The sequence below is a fragment of the Oncorhynchus nerka genome, linkage group LG21 (assembly GCF_034236695.1).
Source record: "Oncorhynchus nerka isolate Pitt River linkage group LG21, Oner_Uvic_2.0, whole genome shotgun sequence".
NCBI classification, from domain to species: Eukaryota; Metazoa; Chordata; class Actinopteri; order Salmoniformes; family Salmonidae; genus Oncorhynchus; species Oncorhynchus nerka.
Genome location: NC_088416.1, coordinates 28,157,462 through 28,164,595, shown reverse-complemented (window position 1 = coordinate 28,164,595; position 7,134 = coordinate 28,157,462).

Below are 7,134 nucleotides of genomic sequence, written 5' to 3'. Positions count from 1 at the left end.
AAGTGATTTTAATGTCACATTGTAGGTGTGTGGTAGATAGATCCAATTGCCAATGGAGATAGGTGTCTCCCCAGGTTGAGGAGGCCGGTTCTCACACTCGGCTGAGCTGCATGTTGGGGCTGGGAGACCCTGGGGGATCCCAGATGTGATCTGCTTTCTGTCCCAGTGTGCTTTCTGTGCTTTCTAACCCCTAATTACCTTACTGGCTCCATTAGGAGACATAATTAGTACTGGGAATTTAAAGATCTGGGATTCAGGCAAGTGCTGCACCGTTCATTTGTCTCCCTTTTTCCTCATCTCTCTTGTGCACATACATACATACATACATACATACATACATACATACATACATACATACATACATACATGCATACATACATACATACATACATACATACATACATACATACATACATACATACATACATACATACATACATACATACATACATACATACATACATACATACATATTATACGTGCACACATACTGTCAATACACGCACATTACTCAAACACACACAGGTCAAAGAATGGCTCACTAGTGCAATGACCTCCACAGGTGCAGAAAGTTCAAACTTTTTGGCTTACTCAGAATAAACCAATCAATATAGGTCCTTACTGAGAATACAAGACTAAATAAATTGGCATGCAGTTTTACATTAAATGTGCCTTTTCATTGTCAATTTTCTCTCATTCCTGCTGCGTAACATTACTCCGGCATCTCTCTCTAGCAGTTGTTTCCTTAAGCTTTTGAAGCGATGTGATTTGCGCAGGCTCCTTCCTGAACCCAGTGCTCTGAGTTCGTCAACACAACACATGCATGAGAACAGACCAGGAGATCCAGGGGGTCTCCCCACGCTGTTCTCCCATGAAGGTGCTGTTTCAACAGCTTGTTCCAATTCCTCCCTCTCCCCTTAGCCCTTCTCCCACTGGACAAACACAGGAGGAAGTCTTGGAAGTCCAACAAGTCCACAATAAGAGCAGCCTCTGGCCTGGGGGCGCCAGCAGGAAGAGGGTTAACGCAATCACAGTGGGGCTCGGGGCAAGGGAGGGGAGGGGGTCGCAAATATGGGAACAGGATAGGGTCGTAGCCCACTACCTTACGACCTCATATTGAGGAATTTCTCTTCTTTCCAAGGGGTCCTCTGGTTTTTAATGGTTTTACAAAGGCTGCTATAGTATAGCCTAAACCCGGCTGGCTCAGACTGTTTGAAGTCCCCATCTGAAACCTGAGCCTGTGTTAAGGATCCTAATCCTCCTCACTACGTTTCTCCCTTAAACTTTAAAGGCCTCTGAAGGGAGAGGTGATCCCTCCACCACAGTATTTTAAGAGTGGTTGGTGGACTGGCTGGCCGAGGCAGTAAGAGTTTAAACCCAGCTGGAGGGAAGGAGTTGCAGTGGAAACGGTGATCTGAGCTCCGGATCCCCTTTGGGTGAAACTTTGAAACAGAAAACACATCTCACACACCACAAGTACTCGGACGGTCGGTGAAATCAAGGCTTAATAAACGGATGTGGGGTTCTGTGTAAATAATGATCGGTTCTGACACCGTGAAGGGAGAGAGAGGGAAACAACAGTATTATAGTCTCAACCAGTTGTTTAGTCACTTCACGTCATGAACTGACTTTTTCAGACTGCTCTGGTTCAGGAGCTATGCATGTACTGACTGAATTTCCCTCTCAGCCCTGTTTCCTCAGCCAGCACATTTCCATCAGGTCATTTGTTGGAAAGAAGTGCAGAGTGGAAGGGTGAATGAGGGGGTGACTCTGAGTATACAGACGGACTGACATCAGTCCGTCAGGCCCTCAGATCTTTCAGAGTTTGTCCTTCCAGATTTCTCTGTTCTGAAAAGCTATTACAAAAAGCTATTACAATTGAGTGTAGCCATATACATATCTACCCTATCCACATCGACGGGACAGTCGTGGAGAGGGTAGTAAGTTTTAAGTTCCTCGGCGTACAGATTGTTCCACGGACAAACTGAATTGGTCCACCCACACAGACAGCGTGGTGAAGAAGGCGCAGCAGTGCCTCTTCAACCTCAGGAGGCTGAAGAAATTCGGCTCCAAAAGCACTCACAAACTTCTACAGATGCACAATCGAGAGCATCCTGTCGAGCTGTATCACCTCCTGGTACAGCAACTGCTCCGCCCACAATCGCAAGGCTCTCCAGAGGGTAGTAAGGTCTGCACAACTCATCACCGGGGGCAAACTACCTGCCCTCCAGGACACCTACAACACCCAATGTCACAGGAAAGCCATAAAGATCATCAAGGACAACAACCACCCGAGCCACTGTCTGTTCACCCCGCTGTCATCCAGAAGGCAAGGTCAGTACAGGTGCATCAAAGCAGGGACAGAGAGACTGAAAAACAGCTTATATCTCAAGGCCATCAGACTGTTAAACAGCCATCACTAACATTGAGTGGCTGCTGCCAACACACTGACTCAACTCCAGCCGCTTTAAAAATGGAAATTGATGGAAAAAATGTATCACAAGCCACTTTAAACAATGGCACTTAATATAATGTTTACATACCCTACATTACTCATCTCATATGTATATACTGTACTCGATACCATCTACTGCATCTTGCCTATGCCGTTCTGTTCCATCACTCATTCATATATTTATATGTACATATTCTTTAGCCCTTTACACTTGTGTATAAGGTAGCAGTTGTGGAATTGTTAGGTTAGATTACTCGTTGGTTACTACTGCATTGTCGGAACTAGAAGCACAAGCATTTCGCTACACTCGCATTAACATCTGCTAACCATGTGTATGTGACAAATACATTTTTGAATTCATTTTATTTGAAGAGAAGATGGTAGAACTGGTATTGTCATAAAGTGAGGTAAAGTCGGTCTATTCAAGTCAAGGGCAGGTCTCTTTTGAAAAGGTGAAAGCTGAGTAGTAGGATGTTGGAGTGGCTTTATGTTGAGTGAAGCTTCAGAGCAGGTGAACTTTCGCTGTGGCCCAAAACGTGACACGATATTGAGGTATTTGTGGTGTTTTGTCTGCGTGTACCAGTCATTGGTCTCGAAACTCTCTTGGAACATTTGGTGAACATATTAACTCTTACCTCTCCTTTTAACTTGACTCATCAAACCTCCTCGCCCTTTTCTACAACCCTATTGCCTGATGGATCCTTCGGTCTGCGCTCTCTGCCTCCTTCCAGAGGCTCCAGCTCTTAAACGGGTCCAGCCACCAACCCTGAGAGGGAGCCTCTGCCAGGGCATCTGATCCTCCTGATGACAGAAACATATGGTCTGTTGTGAACACGGCTGGGTCGGCTGGCTTTTACTACCCTGGCTAAACGCTAAACCCAGCCTGGCAACTAGTACATTACACCACCCTGCTCTGCCCCAGCTTGAACAATGCTGCCTCTGTCTCCCAAGCTCAATAATATCCAGCTCCTCCATTCCAAATCCTCCCTGCTCTTCTCTTCTCAGGCTGCTGCATGGCCACTGATAGCAGCCAGATACCAGCCCTCTTATCCTTGTCTCATCTGCTTCCCCTGACACTCCTTCTGCCTCACCTCCATCACCAGACACTAATGCCCTTTTCACACTATTGCTTCTAGCTTGAATCATACTGTTCTTGCAAGGATATTTCCTTTTTTAACGTTTTCCAGCATGGCTCCAGCAACTACGGTGGATGCAGAACCTTGGCCAGCGCAGCTCGGCTGGACTCAGTCTTGTAAAAAGGGTACCTGAAGTGCCCTGCCACTCTGCCACCTACCCTCCTGCCACTCAGTAGAGCTGCTCCTGGTGCTGAACACAGGGCAGTGAGCACCGAGCAGTGTGTCCGTCCCAGACAGGGTCTCTCCCAGGCCAGGCCTTCGGTCAAGGGTGTGTGAGGCGCAGATGTCAGCCGTCTGCTTGTTTACACTGCCGGCTGAAGGGGGGGGTGTGTGGGAACCGTGTGCTCCCCAGTGGGGATCGATGTGGGAGAGATAAGGGCCGGCGGAGTGGCCTTGGTCGAGCATGGACTAGAACCGTTTTGCTGTGAGAACTTCATCCGCCCCATGCTGTCATTTCAACATAACATGGAACCGCAGCAAGGTCGCCCCGAGAAATCTATGTCTCTCACATTCTCCTTTTCATTTTTTCTCTGTCTGTGTGACAGGGCAGGGGTAGTTTTTGTACACACCGCAAGCATTCTGGGACCTAATAGTGTGTGTGTCCCTCTATTCTGGAATGTTCCCATCAGACCGGTTGCTTTAGCGTGGGAATCAAGGGAAGAGATATGGGAGAATAGGAACTGTCAATCAGTCATGTGCACAGGGCATCCAGGGGACAGGGCTCCGTGCAGTACGATGAGAAAAACAAAGCACCTCTGGGGATTTATAACATACTCAGGCGGCTGTAGGCATAGCTATAGTCATAACTCTCCCATCCTCAGCCTGCTGTACTCCACGTGTGTCTGCTAGGAGAGTGCTGTCAACAGAACTGGTGATGGGAACCGACCTGGAGATGGGAGGATAACAGAGACCTGTCTCTACCTGATCTCCTCCCATCAACACTTATCAGTGCCATCATCATAATCCCCCCACATTTCACTCTCACTCTCTCCCAAACACAGATCAGAGTACACACACACACGCACACACGCACACGCGCGCGCACACACACACACACACACTTGCTCAGAACTCATTGACTGCTGCTATCATGTTGTAGTACGATTGACCATCATTGGGTGCAGGATCAGCTACATGCATCTCAGATCTCTCCTCTGTGTGCTGTGTGTGTGCTGTGTGTGTGTGCCCAGAGTGAAGGCTGTTGAGTAATGACAGAATGCTTTTGGGTCTTCTTACTGAACTGTTTTCTCTGTATCTGTATCCGCCTGTGATGAAGTTCTCTCTGCCTGACGATGCATTTATCACCTTTAACAAGAACACATTCATATAGTGGCACCATGGGACAAAGACACAGGGGCAACAGAGGCCGCAGGGCATTACTGCAGCAATAAGAGTAAGTGATGTGGAGAGAGAGAGAGAGAGGGGGAGAGTGTGTGTGTGTGTGTGTGTGTGTGTGTGTGTGTGTGTGTGTGTGTGTGTGTGTGTGTGTGTGAGAGAGAGATAGAGAGAGGAAAGCTAAGACCCCCATGCTAAGAGTGAAGTTGAGCGAGATACTAGAAGAAGAGAGAGAGAGGGGAGAGAGAGAGAGAGAGAGAGAGAGAGAGCGAGAGACAGAGAGACAGAGAGACAGAGAGACAGAGAGACAGAGAGACAGAGGGCCAGGCAAAGGGAGAATGGGAACATATATACTGTGTGCCTTTAAGCTGAGTGACAGTCCCCCTTTGTGGTGGTGTTGAACACCCTGTGTGGTCTCTCTGGTCTCAGTCTCACCGAGTGTGTGTGCGAGTTTGTGCTTGAAGTGTGTGTGTGTGTGTGTGTGTGTGTGTGTGTGTGTGTGTGTGTGTGTGTGTGTGTATGTGTGTGTGTGTGTGTGTGTGTGCGTGTGTGCGTGTGAGAGAGAGAGAGTGGCGCTCTCAGTCACTTCAGACTGCAGTCTGATACACAGCTCCTAGATGAGAGGGGAGAAGGGCAGGAGACGTCCAATAAACAGAGTCTGTTTGATCCAGCCGCAGCCCCAGCAGCCTGCCAAATTCCCCCTTTGTCTTTGTCTCAACAAGGGCCGACAGCGCAGCCATAGCCACAGTCACAGCCGTCACGGAGCCACTCGTCTTCCCACTGCTAGCTGCTGTGAAGGGCATCATTCAGTCTGGGGTGGTCAATGGCTAAGGAGGTGGAGAGGGAGATAAAGAGAGAGGGGGCAGGGAACGAGAGTGAGAAGCAGGGACACGGCACGGCAAAGAGAACATGGTAATGAGCAATCATGTCAATCATAGATGGATCATTAAATCTAGAACATGACCTCACTCTGTCCTCATGTCTAAAATTAGCTTCTCTCTTTTCTTTCGCTGTTTGTTTACCCCATCATCTCCCCACAATGCCACATCCCTTAACATTACCACAACATTCCCTAATGAAGCTGGGAGGCCTTCCCTCTGCAGGTGATTAAAAGTGGTGCCTCCAGACAGCCCACATGCTACTCATCATTCCCTGGCTGACTGGTTGGGAAAGATTGGAAGCTGGAGTTCACAATCACTCAAAAATGGCCAGCGGGAACATGAAGCCAAACCCAGTAAAAGTGATGTAGTAGATAAGTGGGAACAGATTAAAGGTTGTTATTACGTTCACAGGCAATGATTTGCTCCCAACTGTTGAGTTGCTTGAGTGTGTCTTTACAACATACACAGTTAAGGAGAATGGTATATAAACTGCTTAATGAGGAATGGTGTATTGGAAGGCTGTTCTTTCAAGTGCTACACCACTTGTCGAAAGCTTACGGGCAAGGGAAGACAGGCATATTTTAGGAGCATTGGCTTGCCTGTAAGTGTGTGATGTGCTCCAAAAGAAAAACTCATGATTCCACATTAAAATATGTAACTTTCATGTTGAGGTATACCCTAAACCCTGTCTGAGCAGCATATGAACTATGAAGTTATACAACTGTGTCCCAAGTACACAACCTGGCTCTTCTTTCCCATTAAACACAATTTAGAGATCCGATATGAACCTCTAATACATACTACCAGGTCTCCAGTCTCTTCCACAGGCCGGGCTAGAGAATGTCCTATTGGTAGAGAATGGCCTGTTGGTAATAGGATTTGGCCGGTTGAGAGTGGAGGAGATCTGATCTGGGGAATGTTTTGTTCTTGTCCTCCTGGCACACAGAAGAGGGTTGGCCAATCTCCAGCTGCCAGGGGAACTGTGATTATCCAAATCAGATGCCATTTTAGTTTAGTTTTTATTCTAAGCCAGGTTAAGTCTCACTGTTCTTCCTCATGTGATGGGCCAGTTGAGGAGAAACTCTAAGCTGAGCTCTGGATCAGGTACAACCAGCACCGCCTATTTCCCACAGTCAGGCCCAGGTAGCAGAGGCCAGATATCTGACACTAATCAGTCATTAAAAGTCTACCCCTAACACTCCAGTATCCCTGCACATTGTAAATATGGTTTTGGCACAGACCCAGGAACTGACCCTGTATGTAGCCTACTTACTTTCTTGTTTTCTTATCATTTCAATTTTTGTGTGTTTTTGTTCCACTTTACTTT